This window comes from Vulpes lagopus, chromosome 23, assembly GCF_018345385.1.
Source record: "Vulpes lagopus strain Blue_001 chromosome 23, ASM1834538v1, whole genome shotgun sequence".
NCBI lineage: Eukaryota > Metazoa > Chordata > Mammalia > Carnivora > Canidae > Vulpes > Vulpes lagopus.
Window position 1 is genome coordinate 7,222,710 of NC_054846.1, and position 26,920 is coordinate 7,249,629.

Sequence of the window (26,920 nt, forward strand, 5' to 3'; positions counted from 1 at the left end):
ACATCACTGCAAATCCTAGAGGAGCTTTAGGATGTAAAGGAGATATTATAAATCCTTTTACGCCAATAAATATGGCTATTTAGATGAAATGGATAAATCATTTAAAGAAAACACGTACCATAATCAGCACAAAGAAATGTAAGCAATTGTATATATTTTCTCAAAAATAAATCTGAAATTTGAAAACATGTCCAAAACAGACTCCTATAGCCTCAACAATAAAATCTATCTAGCCTTTCAGGAATCCTTATTTTTCACAAAGTTTTCCAGAAAATAAAGAAGAAAGGAACATCTCAATTTGTGAGGCTAACCCTAATGCTCAAAATCAACAAATCCATTAAAAAGGAAAAATTTGTAGCCTGATATTATTCCTAAACAAAACTACAAAATTCTGCAATGTTATTTTAGTAAACTGAATACAGAAATAAATAAATATTATACAACCAAATGGGTTTATTCCATCAACAGAAGTTTGATTTTTACATTAAAAAATAAATACATGTAGAAATCCACTTCTAAAATGTCATGTGAGTACCTCTATAGACCTGTTCCCTAGAGAAATAACCAAAACTGGTGAAAATTATTTTGAAAATAATCAATTTCAGTTTCTAGAAATAGTCCCAAAGTCATCCAGCCAAGGAAGAAATGTAGACTCATGAAAATCTACCATCAGCAAGAACTACAAAAACCTCTGGTTCTTAAGCCAAATCTGTTCCTCTCTCTCTATGACAGTTCGAAGACAGAAACTCCACTCTGGGACTGTGTGGCCAAGAAGGTAAGACTCCCTCCTCCTCCCAGCCGCTTGTCAAAAGGTATGATATGTCAATGGGAAGGATGGACATTTCTTATCTTCTCTAACTTTAAGTTGCATAGGCAACATTCATGATAAGAATGATTGAAAGATTGAGGGCCCCAACCCTACACCCAGTCCCCACTCACAACTGGGAGGCATGACTCCTCATTTATTAGGCCGTTAGTACTATAGCTTCAGTAACTTTGCTTCAGTTCACTTCTAGAGCACAGTTTCCATAGCAACAGAGGCCAAATGAGAAGACCAAAGGCTACAAGTCACTAGCGCGTGGTCTAAAGCCGGGGTGTTATACCTGCTGCTAGCTCCAGAAGTTATTCAGAGATTTTGCCTAGAATGAACAGAAATGCATAAGAACAAAGAATTCTGGCATTCTCCACAAGTAAACTGAATTTATTTAAAAATGTGTTTGGGGAACTGCATGCCCTAGGATGCTCTTAAGAATAATAGAAACTTAAAAAAAAAAAATACTGGAAACTTTGGTAGTAAACAATTATATAAAGGCTAATGGCTATATGAAACTAGCAAACAAAACCATAGGCCAGCTAGTTTGCCAGAGAGAAATAGGTAATGAGACACCTAGAAAGAGTTCTCCAGGGATTGAAACAAATCTCAAAGATCCTCAAAAAGGTCCCTGCTAAAATCAATGCCACCCTGGAATGACTGCATGCATGAATAATACTATACTCTTAAAAGACAGATATCAAAAGCTTTATGTATTGATATATGTGTGTACGTGTGATAGATTTAACTAAAATGGCTTAAGCATTTTTAGTTTTGGAGTAGACAAGAACCAAATCAAGCAGACAAGAACCAAATCAAGGCCTGGAGGAAGGATAGGTATATAGGGTTGCTGCCATAATGTATGGCATAAAATGTTCAGTTTCAATACAAAATTATTAAATGTGTAAAATAACAAATACAAAAAGACATGACCCATACACAAGAAGAGAAGAAAGCCGACATAGAAACTGCCTATGATAGTGCCCAGAGAATGGGTTTAATGGACTAAGACTACAAAGCAACCATTATGAATAAGTTCAAGGAACCAAAGAAAACCTACATAAAAGAATAAAGAAAGGTGTGATGATAGTGTTTCATCAAATAGAGAATATAAAGAGATAAAAATTATTTTTAAAAGAACCATATATAAATTCTGAAGTTGTGAAGTACAATAAGTGATATAGAAATTCATTAGTTTCACAATATTAATTTGAATTAGCAGAAGAATCAGTAACTTTTTAGACAAACAAATCAGAGAATATACAATCCAAAGAAGAGAAAAATATTGAAAAATAAAGAGCCTCAGAAAGATGTTAAACACCTTTAAGAACACCAACATATACATAATGGGAGTGTCAGATGGGAACAACAAAAGAACAACAACAACAACAACAACAACAACATTCAAAGAACTGATGTGGAAAAATTTCCAAATTTGATGAAAAACATTAATCTACATATCCAAGAAGCCCAGAAAACAGAGTCAGATAAAAATAAAGAGGTGCGTATCTAGGTTCATCATGGTAAAAATACTGAAAGACAAAGACAAAGAAAAAATTTAGAAAACAATGAGAATCAGGATTCATCATTTATAAGTAAACTATAATGAGAATAGCACCTGACTTCTTACCAGAAACCATGTAGAATAGGTGACAGTGGTATGACATACTCAAAATGTATCAAGAAAAAATTTAACAGTTAACCAAGAATTTGCATGCAACAAAAATATTACTCATAAATGAAGTTTTTAAACACTTTACATTATGAAAACAATTACACAGAATTTGTTGCCATTAAACCTGCCTTACAAGAAATACTCAAGTTCTTAGAGCTAAAAGCAAGTGATCTCAGACAATAATTCCAATCTACAGGAAAAAGCAAAAAGCTCCAGGAAAGGCAATTATGTAATTATAAAAGAGACTATATATGCATATTTCTTCTCCGTTTTTCTCTCTTAACTGATATGAAAAGCAGTTTTGTAAACAGTAAGTATATAATTAGATCGTTAGGGCTATAGTACATAGAAATGTAATGTATTTGACAATCACAGCATGAGGTGGGTGGGAACAATGATGTGTTAGAGTAGGAATATGGCATGAATGGTAACCTGAATCCACAAGAATAAAGAGAGAGACAAAAATGGTAAAGATGATTAACATAACACATTGTGTAACTATTCACTTGCTTTTCTTTCTTTTCTCAGTTTCTTTATTGACATATTATATAAAGTAATAGTTATAATAACATATAGTTCAGTTTAAAACTTATATATAAATATAATATGTATAAAAATAGCATAATATAGAAGGAAGGATAAATAGAGCTATAAAGAGTAGTGTTTCTACATATAACTGGAATTAAGGTAGTATAAATCTGAAATAGATTCTGGTAACATTTGTATATTAAGCCTTAAAATAGACAGTAAGAAAATAACTTTAAAAATAGTGAAAAATTGGGATCCCTGGGTGGCGCAGCGGTTTGGCGCCTGCCTTTGGTCCAGGGCGCGATCCTGGAGACCCGGGATCGAATCCCACGTCGGGCTCCCAGTGCATGGAGCCTGCTTCTCCCTCTGCCTGTGTCTCTGCCTCTCTCTCTCTCTCTCTCTCTCTGTGACTATCATAAATAAATAAAAATTAAAAAAAAAAAAAAGAATGTAATTTGTTAAAAAAAAATAGTGAAAAATTATTAAAGCAATAGGACATAGAAAATACTTGGTGCAAAAGAAAATGCTAAAACTCTAAAAGAGGAAAAGCAAAAATAGAAAAAACACGAGGTGGTATGCCTGGGTAGCTCAGCGGTTGAGTGGCTGCCTTTGGATCAGGCATGAGCCCAGGGTCCCCAGATGGAGTCCCACATTGGGCTCTCTGCATGGAGCTGCTTCTCCCCCTGCCTGTGTCTCTGTCTCTGTCTCTGCCTCTCTCTGTCTCTCATGAGTAAATAAATAAAATCTTAAAAAAAAAAGAAAAGAAAAAACACATTTAGAAAAAAGAGTAAAATGACAGATTTACATCCAACTATATTGATAATAATAGTAAATGCGGATGAGTTAAAGAATATAAACAAAAGACAGGTAAAAATGAGAGAAAACAATCCAACAATATTTCATTTACAGATAATACTCTTTAGATTAACAAGTAGGAGTAGGTTGAAAATGAAAGAACAGAAAAAGATGTATCGAGCAAAAAGCAACCATAAAATCTCTGGCGTGGCCATAAGAATATCAGATAAAGTAGATTTTAAGACGTGACTGTTACTTGACAGAAATAAGACATTTTGAATGATAAAAGGATTAATCCATCAGATACACACACAAAAAAGCAATTATTCACATATGTACACATAACAACAGAATCCAAATATACATGAAGCAAAAACTGACAAAATTGAAGGGAGACATAAATAAACATAATAGTTGGAGACAATACCCACATTTCAATAACGGATAAGAAAACTAGAAAGAAGATCAATAAAAATAGACAATTTGAACTATACTGTAAACCAGTTAGACCTCTATAAACCAATTAGACATCTGTACTAACAACAGCAGGATGCATACTCTTCTCAAGGACCAATGGACCATTCTTCAGAATTGACCATAAGGTAGGCCATAAAATAAGTCTCAATAAATGTAAACAAATTGATAACAAACAAAATATGCTCTCTGGCCATAATGAAGTAAAATTAAAAACCAATAACAGAATAAAATTGAAGAAACTCAAAACATATGTGGGAATTCACACACTTCTAAATTCCCAATGGGTAAAATAAGAAATCACAAGGGAATTTGAAAATACTTTCAAATGAATGAAAATAAAAACATAACACCAAAATTTAAGGAATGTAGCTAAAGCAGTGTTCAGAGACACACATATATTTGCAAATAAGTATATCAGAAGAGAAAGTAGATATCCACATTCAAAAGAATGAATTTGAAAGCTTGCTTCAAAATGTATAAAAAATTTTAAAACAAAAAGGATTAAAAACTGAAATGTAAGAGACAAATCTATAAAAATTCTAAAGGAAAACATATTTTTTTAGCATAGATGTAGAATTTCATTATCTAAGATTAGGTTATGGCTTCTTAGATTATGATTCCAAAAGTATAAGCAATGAAAGAAATAATGAATTGGACTTTATCAAAAGTAAAAAAAAAAAAACAAAATAAAAAAAAACTATGCTTCAGAGATATCATTGAAAAGATGACTTATAAAATGGAAGGAACTATTTGCAAATCCTATATCTAAAATTGAACAATAGAATAAATTCAGAACACATACAGCTCAACAATAAACACACACACACAAAAGAAAACCAGTCAAAAATGTGCAAGGCATCTGAATAGACATCTGTCCAAAGAATATAGATAGTCAATATGCACATAAAAAGTTGCTCAAAATCATTAGTCATGAGAGAATTAGAAACCAAAACTACAAAGGGATACCACTTTACACCCATTAGGGTGGTTATAATAATAATAATAATAATAATAATAATAAACAATAAAACTATTGCTGATGAACCTGTGGAGAGATTTGAACTTTCATTCATAGCTGGTGCTAATGTTGTATTATTCTTACTGTTTATTTTCTCTATCCTGATGTTTCAACATCTTGGGTTTTGCTGACCATGGAGGGATCACTCCTTCCAGAGTTAGCTAATTTCTAGAGAGATAGCAAATAAGTTGCATAGGAGTCTGTCTTTCAAAAGCAAATCAACTAACTCAGAGCCCGTATTCCCAACTACCTGCTTTACCTGGCTCTTAAACTATTCGGTGGCCCTAATAATCTGAGCACCAAGTACCAGAAAATGAAGGATACCCCTATGCCCCAGAGTCCACTGAAATTATTCAAACTAACCAATCCTAAATTTTCTTACCCTGCTTCACTTTTTCCTTCTCATGGACACTACAAAAAGTCTCTTGCACACATTTTCTCCTCACTACTCTCTGGCTTCTGTCCAATTCTGGTGCTTCCTCATATGGCCCCATGATGGAGCATGCTGTGCCTCTTAGGATCTGTGAATACAACAAACTATCTTTTCAATGTCAGTCATCTCCTGATCTGTTGGCCTTGTCATACTTAAATAATAATAAAACTTATATTTAAAAACAGATGAAAAGTGGTGCAGCTTCTGTGGAAAAGTCTATCAGTTCCTCTAATGGTTAAACATAGACTTATCATATGTTAACAATTTTACACCTAAATATACACCTGAAAGAAAAGGAAATATATGTTCACACAAAAACCTATATGTAAACGCTCATGACAGCATTTATAGGTATCCTTGCTTCCTACCACATCACTTTTACAAAAGACCTACATTAGTACCTGCTTTTTTGCTTTTACAAAAGAACACCGTTACCATACTGATGTAGGTCTTTCGTAAAAGTGATCTTGCATAGCACACACTTTTGCAAAGCAGGGGATACTCTTCACTTACACCATTTGGCTTACAAAAGTTTTTATAGGCATATTCTACTTTCAGATAATGGGGACATCTGTGCTCCTCATAGGCAAATACAAGGAAACAATTCAAGCATCCATCAACTGATGAATGAATAAATAAACACGGAACTATGCATACTTTGAATAGCATTTGTCAGTTAAAAGAAATGGAGTCAGCATATATTCTGCAACTCGAATAAACCTTGAAAATATGCCAAGGGGGAAAAGTCAATCATAAAAAGCCATGCATTGTCTGATTCTATTTACATGTAATATCTATGAAAGGCAATATCTGAGGTAGTTGGGGGGAAATAGAAATTGAGTGTTAATGGGTAGGAGGTTCCTTTTTGGTGTTCTTTTTTTCTTTTTTTAAAGATTTTATTTATTTATTCATGAGAGACACAGAGAAAGGCAGACAGAGGCAGGGAGGGATGCAGGCTCCATGCAGGCTCCATGCAGGCAGGAAGACTGAGCCAAAGGCAGATGCTCAACTGCTGAGCCATCCAGGTGTTCCCCTTTTTGGTGCTCTAAATTGATTTTAGTGATAAACTATTCTATATGAACTAAAACTATTCAATGGTATACTTTAAATCAGTGAGTTATATGCTATATGAACTACATCATAAGTCTGTCATAAAAATAAACGTATTAAAACAGTTTACCACATTAAAAAAGTATAGGAGAAATATAATAATCTTAATAGAACAGAAAGAGCATTAGACAAAATTCAGCATACATTTATGATTGAAAAAATAGAGAACTCAGAGCAAACTAGAAGAAAAATGACAGTTCCTCAATTTGAAGAAGTGTCTATAAATAACAACAAACATATCATATCTAACAGAGAAAAAGAAAAAAAATAGACCTGTCTGTAAGATAACACATAGTACATTGATTCATGACAGGCAATAACTGCATAGAAAACAAATGTTCACTAAAGGAAAAACTAATGAAATCAATTGTAGTCTCTTCATGTAATGTAACACTATAGAGCAACACAAGGAGCCAACTACTTACAGATGCAAAACATGAATGGATCTCAAAACCACATTTAATGAAAGAAGCTAGAAACAAAATGAGTACACACATGGAAGATGTCACATGAAATTCCAAAGCAGGGAAAAACAAGGGTTGGTGATAAAATTAAATTAGTAGTTCCGTGGTTTGGAAATTGGGATTAACTTGGAACTTTGAGAAGTGCTGGGAATATATAATATTTTGTTTTCAGTGGTGATAACATTGGAATGTACATTAGACAAAATTCATTGAACTGTATACAAAAATATGTGTATCTTCTCCTACATAAATATACTTAAGTAAAGCTGGCAAATAAAATTACTTGATAATCTCAGGACCGAAGGGCAACAAGAATGGCATAAATTACTAAAATAGGACATTTACAAAGTATTAACTTTGGAGAGATTCCTTGTAACTTCATGATCCAAGGACATAATTGCTGAACATATGGTCAAATGAAATATACAGTTTCAATCTTTTCCCTCAAAATTCAGTCCACAACTCAGTGCCATTTATATTACTAGTCCCTTGATAAATGCCAGCTTTCATTTAGTTATAGAAAATATTGTTCCAGACAATAAATGTGTGTTATGTGCTCACCATTCAAAAAATAAAAATAATTTATTATTTTTACCTTATTTTCTAAAAACTAGTACAAATATATGAACCACATATTTTAAAACCCAATACTTGAACTGCTTCAAATACTCTACATTTCAGCTTCTCTCAGTTGAATTTCGTGTCTTAGTATAAAATTGAATTTAAATGAAAAATAAATAAATAAATGAATGAATGAATGAATAAATAAATAAATAAATAAATAAATAAATAAATAATAAATAAAATGTGCCTTGATTCCTTTTAGGAAAGCAAATACATATCTTAACACTAATAATAATATCAAAACAAGGCTCATCTCAGCACATTGTTCAATTTCAGCGAAAAAGAATATACTTACATAACGTGTAGTAAAACACTTAAGTAGTGCTTCTCTGGTGTTTTGAAGGGCTAAGAACATACATAAATGGTCAGAAGCATCCTTTGAAGAGGTTTATACTTAAGTTTAGTTATAGTTCTCTGGTGATTGATTATGGTTGCCACACTAGCAGGCTCAGGGGGAGAACTAGGGAAGTTCTTAGAACTCAGGAAAGATAAAGATGATTTGTTTGTGTTTTTTTTTTCTTTTCTACTCTCATTTTAGACAAACACAAGCATAAATAACCACATCTGAAGACACACCAGGTGCTGCTCATAGCAGCTGCTGCAGCAAGTCAGAGGCCAGTAATTCTATGTACGGAAAAATGCAAAAGAGCTACTGGTGATCAATTAGAATCCTCAATACACACTTTGCAGATAGATAATGAGCATGTTGAGTAGCATCAGCTTTAGGAAAAAAAGAACAAAATATACAAAACATAGCATTGGGAAATCTTTTTTATATATTTTATTCAGACACCAAGATTAAAGACACTTTAAAAGATACAACTGCAGTTGGGGAGTAGGATATTTTTCTTGGATTTTGAGCTAATGTGATAGTGTATGAAAAAACTCTATGTCTATCTATCATCTATCTACACATTTATATACTATATTAATTAGTAGTGTTCAAATACATTATTGGTTTTATTATTTGCTTGTAAGTACAGACAAGTAAATGAAAGACTTTAATTCGCTTAATCAATTAGTATTCTATTTCTCATTAAGAGACATATTAGGGCCTATAACTATGACTGGGCTGGTGAATTTGTAAATTGGCTTTATATCTTTGAAAGGAAGACTTATCATGCTACAATACCTTAAATATTCCTTCTGACTCCTAATTCTGTTGGGTAACTCAGGAATATGTCATCGTTTTTGTTGGCTATATGTCAGAAAGCCTTACTTCCTTTTTTTCCACAAAGTATATATTTGATACTATCTCTATTTTGTGAGCACCCTAATATAACTTACAGACAGCAAGTCCCTTAAATGGTTTCCTTCTCTGAGAAGTAGGCTGATCAATAACATGTCACACATTGTTAAGTCTTCTACTGGTTTCAAACTTGAAACAAGTCTCACATCTTACTGATGAGCAATCTTCATCAAATCATGAATTTTTCCTATCATATTCTATGCGAAACAAGTGCAAAAGGAAAACATTTTCCCCAAAATTACTCTGCAAACCTAATATGAAGTACATACTTATCTTCATTATGTGGCAGAAGTTATTTAAGCTACTTAGCTCGTAGGATGACAATGATTTGAATTTGACTTTAATGTAGAAAACAACTACAGTACATTTTCCATTTAGAATGAATGCAGTTTAAATGAGGTTTAATTTTAGAACATAGTTACAAGGCACCTTCTGTTTAGAAATCCTGCTGTTTGGATGTGATTTTATTTCAGAAAATCTGCAGTTACAAATTCCATTTTCTTCAGAATGCTGCCGTGTGAATGAGGCTTTTGAGTAGAACACTTGCTGTTACCAGCTACCTTCCATTCACAGGACTGCCTTCTGAATGTTCTTTCAATTAGGAAATCTCAATAAGTTCATTTTAAAATCCAAAAACCCCGATTCAACTCTACTGCTTTGAATTATCAGGCCATTTTGAAACCCAGTCCCTACTGTTCTTGATGTCAAGAGCCATCCAAATAGGAAAAAACTAAAATAAAATAAAAATCATGTGCTAGAAAATAATTTTTTTAATTTTCCATTTTTAAAAAATGTGTCAAGAGGACAAATGGTATTATCAACACACACAGGGGCATGCATCTTTGGAAATCTAATCACAGTATCTACTTTCTATCATAAATAATTTTGTCTGTAAGCTCTTGTAACAATATTGAAAGAAATGAAACAAGTAAGTATAAATCTGTGTTTTAATCTTTCCGAGTGCAGAGAACGTAGCCCGAGAAGTTAGGAAATAAAAGAAAGAATAAAGGGCAATAAAGAAGTGTCACAAGCATATCATCCTTGCATTCAAGCAATTGAAAAGCACAAGGATTTACAACATGAAAATCCATGCCACTTTCAATTTGTTGTAATTCCTTCTTCATCTAGTTCAAATAAGCCCTGTTTCAGAAAAATCTCTAGTAATCATCCTATTGACACTTCATCTAGATTGAGTGCTAATGAGCCAAGATTCTTCTGCCATAATTTTTACCCAAGAGTTCACATTGTCACAGCCTATCAAAGAAATGGTGCCAGGTACACTTTCCATCTAAAAATGCTTCTTTCTTTCAGAAGCTTCGTTTTCAAGTGTAGGGGCTTATTTGTTCCTGAATGTCTTTTTCCCTACTCTATTTCAATTGTCTACATGACTTTAATGAAATGAAGCAAGAAGAAAAATATTCCCTTCACTGTCAATTTGTGTCTTTCTTTATTCTTTCCTAAATCTGATGATTTTCACTTAGACCAAGCTCTTTCTAAAGAATTCTTTAACAGCAGCCATGTATATTCCTGATTTTAAAATAAATTACAGAGTGAACTGTCTTGGGTAGGGGAAAGAAAAATATTGTGATGAAAGGAAGACAAAGAAATTTGGGTTCAAAAAAAGAAGCCTCAAATGTCTAGAAAGTACTGAACAAATCTATGCCATATTAGTGGTATTTTCTTGGCTATATCTTGCTGCTATCTTTTTTCTTTTCTCCACTTTATAAGAATTACCACTGCCTTACAATTTTTCTTTCTCTTTTTCTGCTAGTCTCTTCAGAGCTGTGAAGCTGACTTAAAATCCTAGTGGAGATAGCCTAGCCTTACTTTTAAGGTGAAGACTCCTGTTATTCTCTGTTAAGGTATTTTGATTGTTTACATGGCAAAAATCCAAATAAAATCCTTATGCTGTACCATTGTAGTTCTTGCCCTTCCAAGAAACAACAAACACAGTCATCTAAACTGATAAATATACATATATTTTATAAATAACATGGTAATCTAAATATATATACATATATATACTGAATATTACTGCCAGCTGTTAGGGAACTACTCCCAAGATCAGTATTTTCCTAAGTCTACAGATGTTTCTCTATCTCTTTTCTAATTCTTTGGGTCACTCAGCTTGGATCACAGTTATTCTGGGCATCTTGAGAGGAGAGGGGAGCCAATTGCTTTTCCCCTGAGTTCAGACCACATGGAATTGAGAAGAGAAAAAATAATAGTGATTTTCCACCAAGCTCTGTGCCAGTCGGATCAGAATTGGACTACATTTCAGCTATGGAATTGAACTCTGGAAATAGAGTTGTTTCTATACATTTTTGTATTTTTCTGTTGTTTTTCTCTTACTAGCCTAGTAAAAATTGCTGTCAAAATATTTCAGTGTTCAACTATGAAGAAATGAGACCTTTCTTTCTCCAAGTCTGGACAGTTTGCAGTGGAAAGACATCAGAGCGGTAGAATGTTCAAAACACATGCACAAAAATCCCCAAAAGCCAAAAGCAGGTAGAAATAGAAAGTGGGATATAAAAATAAAGTAGATGACACCATATCTTTTTTTCTTTTAAGTTCCAGTGATATTGGTAATATAATGTATCACCCATTGATTCATGAGTTAGCACACTGAAGTAATGTTAAGCATTTCAAAATGTACTTTTTCCTAAGTATTTTTTAGACATTGACCATAGGATCTCATTTGATTTATAAATTAGCACAGTAAGAGATGAACAATAACTAGGAATAAAACAGATCATAACAATATAATACAATAAAAGTTATGTGAATGTGACCACTCTCTTAAAATAATTTTTTGTACTGTCCGCTCTTCTTTGTCTTGTGATGATGTGAGATGATAAAATGCCTGTGTGATGAGACGAAGTGAGGTGAGTGGCATTGTGATGTAGTGTAGGCTACTATTGACCTTCCAGTGATGCTTCAAGAGGAGGATCACCTGCTTCCAGATGACAGTTGACCATGGGTAACTAAACGGTGGAAAGCAAACCAGCAAAGAAAGGGGGACCACTGTATACAGCTTCTAAAAACACTTGCTATATTGGCTGCCTCCATTACACATCAGTCCATTCTCTCTTAAATGTACTCTAAACAGGTATCTGATGCATCGCTCCACAAAACTATCCATATTAAGGTCACATCGCAGATTTAATGACCAAGTCTGAGTCCACCTTAGTCCACTTAACAACATGTGATACAGTTGATTATTTCAGTAGCCTCAGGGAAACCACGCTGGCTTTGTTCTCCTCCCCCTCATTAACATCTCCTTTCAGTCTGCTGTTTCTTTTCATCCATTCAACCTGTCAACATTGTAATGACCCAGAATTCAAGACCCAGAATTCAAGACTGGAATGTCTCCTCTTCTTAACCTACACCCAACTCTTACGAAACTTCATGCCATTTCCTGGCTTTAAATGCCACACTGAAGACTTCCCAATGTATTTCTTCATCCTAGACATCTTTCCTGAATTCCAGACCTATGTACAGTCACTTGGATTTTTGCATCTGCACCTGGATGTGTAGGAATCTCAGACTTAATATAGAGGCAGCAGAGATGACTTGGTGATTGAGAAAGGTTCATGTTTTTACCTACAGTCTAGAGCTGCTGAGAAAGCTGCTCAGTCAGGGACTGCATTTCCTATATCCCACCCCTAACCTCATTTCTAGATGTACTTCTGTCATTATGTCTGGGCGGTTGAGTGTAGGTGGAAGCACTGTGGTTCCCTTACAGGCTAGGTGTGGGTATAGAATGTGATTTCCAACTTTACGTGCTGGTAGAGAACAAGGTGATCCTGAAGCCACAGGGTGGTAAAACTACATAATAGAAGCAGCTCAAATCTTAGTCAACCCTTAGGGTAAAAGTTTTCCAGAGAATTGTGCAATCGGAACATCTATGTTGGATTTTATGTGAGTGAGAAAGAAATATTTACTGTATGAAGTCATGAGACTGCTAAGAAATGTGTTACTGCATTTACAAAAATACCCTCATCATTAAGGTCTAATGCATATACAAAAAGCAAATTCCTGATTTACTTACCCGTCTAACATACCTCACACAGAAATTCTCATTACCTGTCAGTTGCTTAGGTTAAAAATCTTGTAGTCATCTGGACTTCTCTTTTCTCTCATGCCTCACTTCTAATTTACCTCCAAGTCCTATTGGAACAACCGCCAAAATAAATCCAGACAGTAAGCCTCTTGTCACATCTTTTGATCTAAATATCATCTTATCTTCTTATCTTGTATCACCCACTGTGACATTTCTCCTATTCATCCTTGTTGCTTCCACAATTACCCAACTACGATAATCTTTGCATCTAGTGATGTTTGTCATAAGCAGGCCATATAATGCTGGTCAGGTTCCCAGAGAAGCAGACTGCTGCAGAGATGAGAATAAAGGAGATCTATTAGAAAGTGCCCTGGCCATCAACAGGCTGTGCAGACGGAAGCAGGATTGGGCAGAGGGAAAAGGTGAGCTTCCGTGAGTCCCAGTGAAGGAACCCATCCCAAAGGAACTCTGAAGTTGCTGTGGCCTTCCATAGGTGTGTAACGTTTGAGCAGTAAGAATGGGGCTTTCTAGTCTCACGCCAACCACTCATTATGACAGCCTGCCCCAAGAGTGACACATGCCTTGGCAAGGGCAACTCTCTTCTTAAGGTTAATTCTAGGAGAGGACCGATAGCTGAGCGTTTACTACTGGCAACGTTTTCATCCCCTGAGGGAATAAAATCTTCACTCTTAGAGGGGGATCCAGGAAGCATGTCACAGTGCCCACTACATCAAATCGTGTCACTTCTATACTGAAAATCTTTCAGTGGCTTCCCATATTGAACTGAAACATTCAAAGTCCTTTTCAGAACTAAGACCCCTGAGTAAGCTCACAACAAGTTATTTTTATATTATCTCTCAAAAATATCCACCTCATTCATTTTTCCTTCAGCTCCACCAGCTATTGTTCTCCCTTGGTTATGCCAATCATAACCCCACTTCAGGTCTTTTCCACTTGTTTTTCCCTCTGCCTGGAAAGATTTTTTTTTTGTCAGTATATCACATGGCTTGGTCCTTTATTGTAGCTCGGGGTGGGGGGAATCATTTTTCTGTAAAGGATTTGATAATAAATATAGGTCATATGGTCTTTGTCACAAGTACTCAATTCTGTTGCTATAACCCAAAAGTAGCAATAGACATTAAGTGAACGAGTAGGTGTGGCTACGTTCCTATACAACTTTACTTATCCAAACAGTTGGCTGTTCTGATTTGGACTACAGGCAATAGTTTGTTGATCTGGATATTATCAAAGCTCGGCTCAAATCTGGCCTCCTCTGAAAGCAGTGTAGCAAGCTGATTAAGAGGTTTGGTTTAGAATCTACTTGTTCAGTGTCTCTTCCGGCTCTGACAATTATTAATGGTATAATCTTTGCTTTATCTGCACCTCAATTTCCAAAGTGGGGATTATGATCATTCCTTCCACATACGGTTATGTTAATGATCAAATGGAGGTGGTACATTATAAAACAATTGTAATAGTGCACGACACAAAATAAGTGCTCCATATACGGCACCTGCCCATCACTCTCAGTTTCTTCATATCGCCTAGCACTTATTACCTAACATCTATTTGGTTATTGAGTTAGTTATTTTTCAGATATTTTCTTTTCGCCTTCCCACACTAGAAAAAAGATCTCTGACAGCCAGGATTGCTTTCTTCATTCACTGCTGAATTGTCTGATCCTCCAAAGTATCTCAATAAAATTTTTGAGTAAATAAACGAACTTAGAGAGCTCTGTACTTTGTCGACTCTGAAATTAGATCTAAGTGACATGAGTTCCCAATCCAAATACATTAGTAATGTTGGTTTGGGCCAAGTCACTTATCGGAACCTCACCATCTTTATTTTACAATGGAGAAGAACAAATGCTGATCAACTTAAAGGAAGCATCAGTCTTATACTACTGCTTTTGTCTGCCTCCTTAGGATATAATACATTTTACAGGGTAGGATTTGTCTATTTGAGTAACTGATATGTCCTGAGAACTTACAACAGTGTCTAGCACATGGCTCAGTATGAGTGTTTTTTTACATATTTTGTTGTTAACACATGGACATGCCATTCATCGTTCATTTCATTCCTATTTTGCAGTAATGAAATGTGTGTGTGCTTATTTTCTTTCCAAAAATAGACAAAATATTTGAGGAATGCTGAATCTCTTCTCAATATCCCCCAACTAAATGCCAAGAACAATATTACACAAATATTAGAAACTCAATAAACATTTATGAAATGATTGAATAAGTGGATAAATGAATGGTGCCTTACGGCTTTCACAACGTTCATGGAGCTAAATCCACAGTTTTCTGTTGTTACTTGTTTTTGTACCTAATGTACAATAAATGTGAGCTTTTATTAATATGTTATACTATTTTCTTTCAAGAAATAATAAGATATACACAGGAACAAGTATTTAACTCCAATGACCCTCAGTAAATTATTCCTGTAAGTGAGCATTTTCAGAAGCTCTGAGGCATCAGCATAGCTGGGCCAAAACTAACGGTTTTAGGGAAAGAAATTATTACCCCAGAACACTTGTTTTCCAACCATTTTTTTGGAAAGCATTCAGCAACGAAGAATTATATTTATTGTATCAACTTTCTAAGAGGTTGACTCTTATTTTCCTTCTCATTCTCTTCAGGAGAAAAAAAAGGTAAATTGTATTGTTGTTATTGTGAAACTGAAGAAAGTGGATAAGATCTATAAGTACAATAATTGATGGATTTTTCAGGAAAATAACTCAAAATACAACCGATACCATGTTTTTCAATAAAAAAGATGTCCTTATTATAATATTTAAAAACTCCAAAGTCATCAAATGATACAAATGTTACACATACAAATGGATTTTTAAGCTCTAACTGGACCTTATAGAATGTTGGGAATATCACATGAATTGTAAAGTTACAATCTCAAAAAATACATTTTGTAATCAAGAAGAAAAAAGGTCCACATTCGTTTTTAGTGACTTTTTATATTCAAGGCAGATGGGATATGGAGAACTATTCATTCTAGTTTTAAAGAATTTTTTCAGAACAGTTTTTTTTTTTTAATTGAAGTGTAATTGACCTATCACATTATATGAGTTTCAAGTGTAGAACATAATGATCTGATATTTCTCCACAGGCAGTGGGTGCGCACAGTGCACACAGGGCATGGCCCTTGAGGACTTGGCTCTCGTGGACCGGGGCCCTGTGACACAATCAGAGAGACAGTTCTTCTCAGGCTACCACCCTGAGGCACTACACAGGTAGTTGACTGAAGCATCCCCAGGCTTCCTGTGAAAAAGGACGATTTCCTTGTCCCAGGACTTCAGCCTGAGGGGCAAACCTCAGGTTTTCCACACACGTAGAGGCTTCAGAGAATGTAGGCAAGGCCGGGGATGCCACCGTCACATACTAAGCTGACCTTGCTCCAGCTCACCAGGACCTCCCAGCATGGAGTTCTATACTTATCTGCATTGGATACTGTTTAAATTATTAAAAAAGGAAATTCCAGGGTTTCTGAATCTAGCTTCCTATTTTGAAATTGTGTCTAAAGTGGGATGCCTGGGTGGATCAGCAGTTGAGTGTCTGCCTCCCGCTCAGGTCGTGACCCCAGGGTCCTGGGATCGAGTCCCACATCAGGCTCCCTGCATGGAGCCTACTTCTCCCTCTGCCTGGGTCTCTGCCTCTCTCTCTGTGTCCCTCACGAATAAATAAATAAAATCTTTTAAATAATTATATTTAAAGGGATAAAAGTAGATAATTGTTTATCCTATTCAAATAGATTTATGAGAAATGCTTTGCATTTTTTAAGTTTTAAATTGTAAAGTATATGCAATAGTACTTCTATGTTCACATAAATTATCTCTCTCCATTAATATATTATCAAACTCTGAGGAAAAGAGAGCTCAGTGGTCTAAAGATTTAAAAAAAAAATGGTATAACCTTGGGCTTACTATAGTTTTAAAATAATAGGTAGATGAGTTTAAATGCAGCAACAAATTGCAAATATATTGTTTGAAATGGTAGAATAATTCTAATCATCAATTCTATTGAGATCAATACAAATCTACTTACAGAATATTAAAGTTTTCCCCAGACAACTTCCGAGAGTGGTTTAGATTATCTATTTTTTAAATAAACTTCAAAGTAATTTCAAAAATATAGTCTGCATTTTTAGACTATTATTTTTAACATTATATTTACTTATTCATGAGAGACACAGGGAGGGTGGGGGAGAAACACAGGCAGAGGGAGAAGCAGGCTCCACGCAGGGAGCCCGACATGGGACTTGATCCTGGGACTCCAGGATCCCCCCCTGGGCCGCAGGCAGGCGCTCAACCACTGAGCCACCCAGGCGTGCCTAAACTTTAATACTATACCTTTAATTGGGAAATATTTTTTTTCTAAAAAAAAAAAAAAAAAACCCTAAATTTTTTCGTAAGTGTAATAAAATGCATCCAAAAGCACAAATATATTCTAATGTTTTATTTAAGTGAAAATCTAAAATTCAACGCCTAACCCTGCCACTCCCAACATTACGCCCTGTGATTCTACCAACAGTATAAACCTGAGCTGTTTCTCCCAGGCTCCTTAGTCCCTGAAAAGAAAAGTCCCTGAATAGTGTCTTTTCACCTTTACTTTTCACTCGAGTTTAATATGATATTCCAGACAATCTTAATTATGCAGATTTACAATGGTGTCTAGTATTCCATGCAAATAAGTGTAAGCTATGGTCGGCATATCACATTTTATTGTGCTTCACTTTCTTGCACTTCACAGATATTGGTTTTGGGGTGTTTTTTTTTTTTTTTTGGTTGTTTTGTTTTGTCTTGTCTTGTTTCTTTTAACAAATTGATGATTGTGGCGATCTCCTGTCAAGCAAGGCTATTGGTAGCATTTTTCCAAATGGCATTTGGTCACTTCATGTCTCTGATGCATTTTCATAATTCTCACAATATTTAAGACTTTTTATTGTTATATTTGTTATGGTGACCTGTAATCAGTGATTATGAATCACCGGAAGTTCAAATAATGGCTAACATTTTTTAACAATGAGATACATTTTAACTAAAGCACATATGTTTTTTTTTTCTAGATATTAACAGACTCAGTACAGTGTAACATAACTTTTATATGCACTGGGAAACCACAAAATTGTTATATTCACTTTATTCCATTGTCTGGAACTGAACTTGCCACATCTCTGAGGTTATGTCTATATTTCTCATGCAGAATCTAAGCAGATACTAAATGTTACAAAATCTATTTATTCTTCCTCTTTTACCCTCATCCTCCCTTCTCTTCATCACTCGACTCGTCTGTCCCGTCCTTCCTCTCTTTCTGCTATCCTTCTTTTTGTTTTTCGATCTACCCATTTTATTGTAACTGCACTTGACCACCTTAGCCTTTTCAGATGAAACATTTAATAAGTTCAATATTAAAGCTCTGGAAGGAGCATTTAGTTTTTTTTTTTGTTATTCATTATAGGTTTTACAATCTATAAATAAATTCTGTCACTGTGAGAGATTTGGAAACAAATGCAATTTTTACCACATTTTTGCCCTGTATAATATTTGAAACAACTGATATGCTTAAAGAGTACATACTGTAGACATACTAGGATGACTTTCTTATAAATACAGCAAATAACTACTAAACATGCACACAATGCTTATATAAAGACAGTACTATCTATAATCTGTCAATGTTAACATTTCCAAATTAACAAGCTCACGCATTAATTGATGCATTGAATATCAAATGAAAAACTCTCTCCTGAAGACACTTGGGAAAATACATATAAGATTTCAGTAAGGGTAGATAATATAGAAAATGACAAACTGACATCTGGAAGCCATTACAGGCCAAGGTCCCTCCCCTGCAACACACACACACACACACACACACACACACACACACACACTCACAAGTAACTGGGGTGTACGGGAAAATCCCATGCTAATTCATAAATACTAAGTATCTCCTCTGGTTGGCCACTGTATATGGGATGATCTCTTTATTTGCTCTGGGTGCTAAATCTGAGCTTCTTGGTGTGTTTGAATAGTGAGCATGTCAGGATTTGAGCTTCTAATTCTGTCTAGGCAATCTGTTTTTCAAGAGTATTTCTTGAATATGGGCTGATCAATGGGTTTTGAGTGTCCGGTTTCTTTCAAATAGCCAATTTCTCGGAAACAGTTCTTCTGTTGGAAACTTTGGGTCCCAACATGCAGTGTTTTTTTCCTTATGAAAATTCAGTCTCATCCCAGATTCCACGGTTGGATCCTATACTTTTGCTCTGTTCATACATCAACTTCCCTCTTGACTGTTCCCCACACTCAGGAGATAACCACAAGTATGGAACAGGAACCGTCATGGAGAAGAATCCGCCGTAGGTAGTATGGTTTACTTCATGACTTCATTTCTTTATTTCATGACTTGCCTTTATTTTCTGACCTTCAGAAATTGCTACTCACAAAGCAGCCCTCGTCCTCCTCTCAGCCACCTTCTCACTTTTGCCTGCAAGGTAGGAATGAGGTCCTCTGCCCAGCAGATTAAAAGCAACGTGGATTCCAGGGTCAGATATCCAGGGTGAGACGTGCTTGTTTACTTCTTACTAGTTGGCAAGTCACTTCAACCCTCTGTCTTAGTTCTCTCACCTTTGTGATTGTGATGATAATACCTACCTCAAGGTTTATTAGGAGTTACATGAAGTCTGACTAGCAAATCCCTTTGCACAGAGCCTGAAATATGGAAAGCACATAATAAGAGGTACCTGGTGTCATTTTGAATATGATAAATTTATATGATTATTCTTCTTAGATGCTTAAATATTAATGAGCTGGATTGATCAAGCCTAGCAGATTTAAAAAAAATCAGTGGAAATTAGGTATAGCTAAAATTTATTGGCATGATGTAAAAATACACCCAGTGGAACCTCAAAGAACTATATCCAAGCATTTTATAAGTGGATTGGTTAGAGTCAGCTTCCTTGAACTGTTCCTCTATTTCAAATTTATTCTATCTACTGCAACAATGTGAAAATAAACTATCTTGAGATTTTTCATTCAGGTGGTGGTATGATTTCCCAAAATATTCCACCCTTGGTCGCCAGCCTTTATCATGTCCTTGGGCCCTTGGACTCTTTCCTTTACTACATCATCTAGGTCCCAATTTTATCCCTTCCACAAATCCTCCTCACATTCACAGGAACATTCAGCTCATCTTTTTTCATAGGCATAATCCATTGTGAATTTGTGCAAAAGGATATTTTTCTTCACACCATCTTACTCTGTCATCCTCTATTCCAAAACAAGAGTTAGAGGAAAGAATAAGAACATTGGGAATTTTATAAACCATAAGTCAAATAACCAAGCAATATTTAGACTCACGTGATTAAGTTTTTAATATTTGCACTACATAATTCCAGTTTAATCAAGAATACTTTAAGTGAAGGTGTGGTTTATAACACTTTTGAGAACCAGCCAGAATAAATGGTTCTATATTCAATATTAATTGAATATTACAATTAATTTTAATAACATTTAAGACTACATCTGATGTAATAAGAAGTATATAAAACCCTTTGGAAAACTTTTATTTCCCATTGTTTTGCAGGAATAATGGTTAGTTTCAGGGGATCCCTGGGTGGCTCAGAGGTTTAGTGCCTGCCTTTGGCCCAAGGGCGTGATCCTGGAGTCCCGGGAGCAAGTCCCACTTCAGGCTCCCTGCATGGAGCCTGCTTCTCCCTCTGCCTGTGTCTCTGCCTCTCTCTCTCTCTCTCTCCCCGTGTGTGTGTGTCTCTCATGAATAAATAAATAAAATCTTTAAAAAAAAAAAAGGAATAATGTTTAGTTTCAATATAAGTTAAGATATTATGAATTATAACCCACAAAAATTAAAAGCGCTTAAAGTCATACACTATTATGTAAAAATTATAGTCATGATGATATCTACTATGTTGAAAATACAATGTTGTTTGTATTTTCAATTGAATTTATTGGATAACTATTTAGATCTTACTTTGAATATCTGATAAACATTTGAGTCAAAAATGTGTTCTTTTCATTCTATAATTTAATTTTTAGTAAACAGTTGGCATTTATTTTGTGTGAAATTTGAATTTAGTATTCAGTAAACAGTAAAACAGCTCATGTTTTTACAGCCATCAGTGAAAAAAATCGACCCAAATTATGTGTGCTATACATGAATGAAAGTGAATGACAGTTTAACAAATACATTAAAACAAATGCAAAATGTGTCTTTCCACATTTTGATTTAGCTAATTAGAAACACTGTGTATCAGAAGAGTTATTCAGCAATCAAGGAAAAGCTTAGTTTTAGGAGCCAAACTATCTTGATATTTAGAAAAGCAGCAGAGCAGTAATTTCACTGCTGTCTTTATGAGTGTCTTGCTTAAATTGGGTATTGATGGGTTGGGTCCCCATTGCTAAATGGAAAAAGAAATCTTTGCTCAGAGCAATTAAAAGGACTGAAGGGATGATAAATAATGAAGTGTCCATGAAAAAGGAAAGTGGTGTCTAACAGGCCTGCCAACTAACTGTGCTCCACAATAGCCTCCCTAGCTGGAAGATTTGATTACGTTTTATGCAACAATGCCAGTCCCTGAGGACTGAATTGCATACCTGCTTTGCATTACCTTTTAGGCGTTTAATCACTGTTGATGCTTTGTGCTATACCATTTTCTAGAAACCTGTGTACATCACCACAGGAGTTCAACACATTCCTAAACCATTTGTTTTTATGTTATTATCCTTTTTACCTCCTCTGTTTACATTTGAACTGGTGAAATAAGTTTAACAGTATTTAGACAATTCTGGTTTTATGTAGTGTTTCTAGTTTTCCTGTCAATGCAGCAGTAGTTCTAGTTACCAATTTAAGAAAATAGATGTAATCTAGTTTCCCTATAGGGATACAAGCATGAATAATGTGATGATCAGGAGCAGGAGCTGCTCCTGCCCAAAGATTATGCCCTTGATACTGCAATCCACCTAGCAAAGCAATCCACGATACACATCCCTCTCCACAATGTTTGTCCATGAGGATCGGCTTTATATCACCCTTCTATATCTCCTCTAGGAGAACATTATACAGCTACCCAATCTGTCTTTTCAACTCCCTGAGAACAAATTACAGACCTGCAAATTGAGTCAACTTATATGCAGTAGTAGCTCAATTCCAAGCTCTGTTAGTCACAGAAAAACTATTTCTCAGTTTTGCTGTTACTGGAGTGGATTTCCTAAAGCCCAACAACGGGGGAAGACATTTTTTGTATGTCCTTGAAGAACTTCATCTAGGTGCCCTGCCCAAGGCCATCTCTCTTAAGTTCACCCAAAATAGTTTGGTTATTTGGTTATTATCCATTCTCTTGACAATTGCAGTATAGTAAAGTTGAGGTTTTAAGACCAAATATTTCCCTGGGAAGAACTGACTATATTTACAGTTTGTTTGTTTGTTTGTTTGTTTGTTTGAAGACTTTGCCCTCATAATTCTTTCAGTATTAAATATAATGTCTAAGTGCCTTGGTTGGCACTTGTTGAGTAAATAAACATAACAGCAGTCTTGTAATGTGAACTAGCTTACCTATAAACCTACGGGGTAACATATCCTAGTTCAAACTCGGCATTATACCTGGTTTAGAAGAGAATAGTATTCTTTCCAAGATTCTCCAATGACCTGTGATTGGTCCAGACAAATGCCAATCCAGGAAAAACGGGTAAACTCACTTAGAAAAAGGTGAAGTAGCTGAGGAACATGGCTGCAGGAATCATTCCAAAGCATATTAGGATTTATGAGAAAGTCACTATAAAGGCTGGTTAGTATAGGCAACTCCTGTCCTGTTAATATCATGACCAACAGGTTACATTACTGCTTCTCAGCTTATTCTCTTAGATAAATCTTAGGATATTCCCTTAGATAAATTTATATTCTTGATTATTATTAAATGCTTAGAATAGAGTCAAAAATATAAGGTGATTAATAAATATTTGTGTCGATCCTTCCTAAGGAATGTATCAAAGAGCAGATATCAGATAAGCAAAATGATCTGAGAAAGAGTCATTATATTTAATGACTTGAAAGCAATAAATAAAGGCTTACTTCTAAAAAGTGTGGGTTGGAAGGGACAGAGCACAGTGTATAATGGCATATACTCTGATATAGATACAGTTCGATTGGAAAATGATGTTCAAAAAAAGTTTCAGATATTTTGGTAATTATATTAATGATGGTAATATTTGTCTTGTTAATTGAGACTATTATGGATGTAAAATGGCCCAAAGCAAATGAATACTTATATCATATTCTAATTTCATCATCCTCTGTGTTCTTGAGAAAAAGGATTCTCAGGGTGGAAAAAAGGATATACAGATGTTAGATGGATTTAAGTAAAAGCCTCATTTGAAAAAAAGCCCTGAATTTGAAATACAAGTATCAGTATGAACCCATCAGCTGTTTTATCTTTTAAAAATGTGCATTCATCTCTCTACCTACCATCTATCTTTGCATGTATACAATTTCCTTGCTGCATCCACTGGAAATCTAGAAATAATGAATACACACCCCTAATGTATTGCCAGATTATGTTCTTGAAATATACCATTTTCCTCTAATAGAAACAAGGGATTCTTGAGAAAAGAGCAATTCCAGGTCTGGAAGAAAATATTCAAAATGAACCTGGAACATCTTGTCATGACAGATAAGAAGGAAGTTATTTTTTTAAGAAGTTATTGAACTCAAGGAGGTGTCAAAAATCTGAAGAGCATGCCACTAGCCAAAATGAAACCATTTGATCATCAATAAGGATAATAAATGCAATGTATCGAAACACATCAAATTGCTTAAATCCATGGATTAGTAAAACAAAACAAAGCAAAACAACACCAGTGGTCACCTGTAGAGGAAAATAAAGGACCCAATTCAATATTTTGAAGACTGGCAAACACAGGGAAAAAGAAGCAGTTGTCCTACATTTCATATATAAAATGTACCTCTACATAACCAAATAGTAGATGATGAAAAGTTTCTCAATATAGAAGAATTCCAGCTGGCCAATAAGGAATGATAGAATCAGAATGTCAACATTTGGAGACTGCTAATGAATTAATGGATGTAATCATTAGGTACCAATTGCCAACATAAAAAAAAAAATTATAATCATTAGGTACTGGTTGCCAACATCAAAAAAATTTACAAATAAGCAGCATTTTCCCCTTGATAACCCACTATAAAGTGGTCTTGTCAGGAAAAAAAAATAAACCTAAAGTTGACCAATTCTTCAGAGCAACTATCCATTTATGCAAAATAGTAAAGACAGGGGAACATCATGCGAATGCTATCAACAAAATCCAGACATAGAAAACTCTTCAAGACAAACTGATCCAGTTTCTTCAATAAATAAATCATACTGGTTAAATAAAAATTTATGTTAATATTATGAATGATAAAAATACCTTTCACTGTACACAGACTACTTACTTGATAGCCCTTGCAGCTGAAATTATCTATAAAGAAACTTGTCAAGATGTTTATAGATTCATAGAAGAGAATCAAGGATAACACGCACATGTCCAATAATATATCAAACTACTATTAACTTTAAAGGCTGTTAGACTAATATTTTTCAAGAGAATGTTGTATGCCAGGTACTACCCTAAATGTTTTATATGTATAAGCTCAGCGAAACTTCTCAGCAGCCTAGGAATTATGCAATATCATTATCTAATTTGCAGGAGAGGAAACTGAGGCACAAAGAGGTTAAGTAACTTAACTTGTGTCTGTCCTCTAACTAGCATGTGGTAGAGATAGGATTTGAACCCAGGTGTTCTGACACTCTAACCTTTACTATAAAGTGTGTCTTCTGAGATCAATATGTGGTGTGTGGGTACAGCAAGGAAGAGATGACCAAGCTGGAGAAAGTTTTAAGGTGATGATGCTTCAGAAGAATTCAATGAATAATCAGCAAAATGTTCTATCTTCTTCCTTATAGTCCATTGTTGCAAAATATCAAATAAGCATTATCTTCTCTTATATATCCCTCCCCCATCTTATCTTGATGTCTAAGGTTCTAACCTATTGTTTAAGGTTCTGAACCTATTAATCTGGCGTATGCTTACCTGTTCCATGGTCTCTTTCCTAGACTCAAGAGTCAGAGCTTAACATGAAGATCGCTTTAGGAATTGGAGAATCTACTGTATCCTCATGTTCTGCAAAGATTTGCTTCAAATTAAGCTTGAGGCATCTCTTTACATCAGAGTGGGAAAATTATATTTTCATGCAAATATTTCAAGTGGATCAAATTAAATACAAATCTAAAGGACACCCTGATACCTTCCTACCACATGAGATCAACTTGATGATTCCCAGCCTAGGGAGGAAAAAAGTTATGATTTCCCTGCTCATAGTTGTGTGCTAAAGACTTCCTTCTAACACTGATGCTAAAATAATCAAACTTCAAGCCTTTTTAGCTTTATAAATCTACTTTGTTTTTTCTCAAGAATTTATTTATTTAAGAGAGAGGGAGCATGAGCAGGGGAAGGGGCAGAGGGAGACAGATAAGATGACTCCCCACTGAGCAGTAAGCCCAGTGCTGATCCTAGAGCCCTGAGATCATGACCCGAGCCTAAGGCAGATGCTTAACCAACTGAGCACCTACACACCCCAAATTTACCTTATTTTCAATAAAAATCTGATTAACATCAAGAGTACTGATTTAACTAAATACTGAATTTTAAGGATTTTTTTTTTTTAAATTTTAGAGAAAGAGAGAGCAAGCAGAAGGAGGAATGGAGGGGAAGGGAGAAAGAATCTCAGACTCCACACTTAGTACAGAGCCCTACTTGGGGCTTGATCTCACAGCCCTGAGATCATGACCTGAACTGAAATCAAGAGTCCAACTGAAGGTGCTGAATGTTGAATTTTAAAAACCCTACCAGTTTTCAGCAATATTCCAACATTCCTTTCCATATGAAAATTTCTTGAGGATCCAAGTGCTGTTTCTGTTAGACTTTTAAGAATCTCATGCTCTACCGACTGAGCTAGCCGGGCACTTCTGTTAGACTTATAAAATGTATTTTGCACAGTATAACCTCATACATATTCTATAATATAGCTATAGAATTGAAAATACAGAGCATGTATCCACTAAATAACTATAATTCAGTCAATAATAGTTATTCCTAGATTTTCTTATATGTAAAATGGTGGTACTTTCATTTATGCCAGTTATTATTTGGGGAGGGGGGAGGAATGTACCAAAATTTAGAGATTGCAGGATAGTGATAGAAGAGTGATTTAAAAAATCAAATTAGGGTGCTTAAGAGCAAAAGATCAAAATCATTTTGATCTTCCTCATCCATAAAAAAAAAAATGTTTAATTGATTTGTATCATTACACAATTACAGATATATTTATGTAGTACTATACAAAGACTTGTTTTTCAACTAATAAAGAATATACATTACATTTAAATAAAATAATTAATTGAATTTTAGCCATCTTCTGGCTATGAGATTGTTTCTCACGATAGAATGAAGATTTTTATTTCCCCATACACATTTCTGTTGACATTTTAGGATGTATTTCCGAGAATTTTCTTCTCAAACTAACATAACAAATTACTGTACTAGTCTACAGCACCAGGATGAACATCCCCTACACTCAAAATTTGGT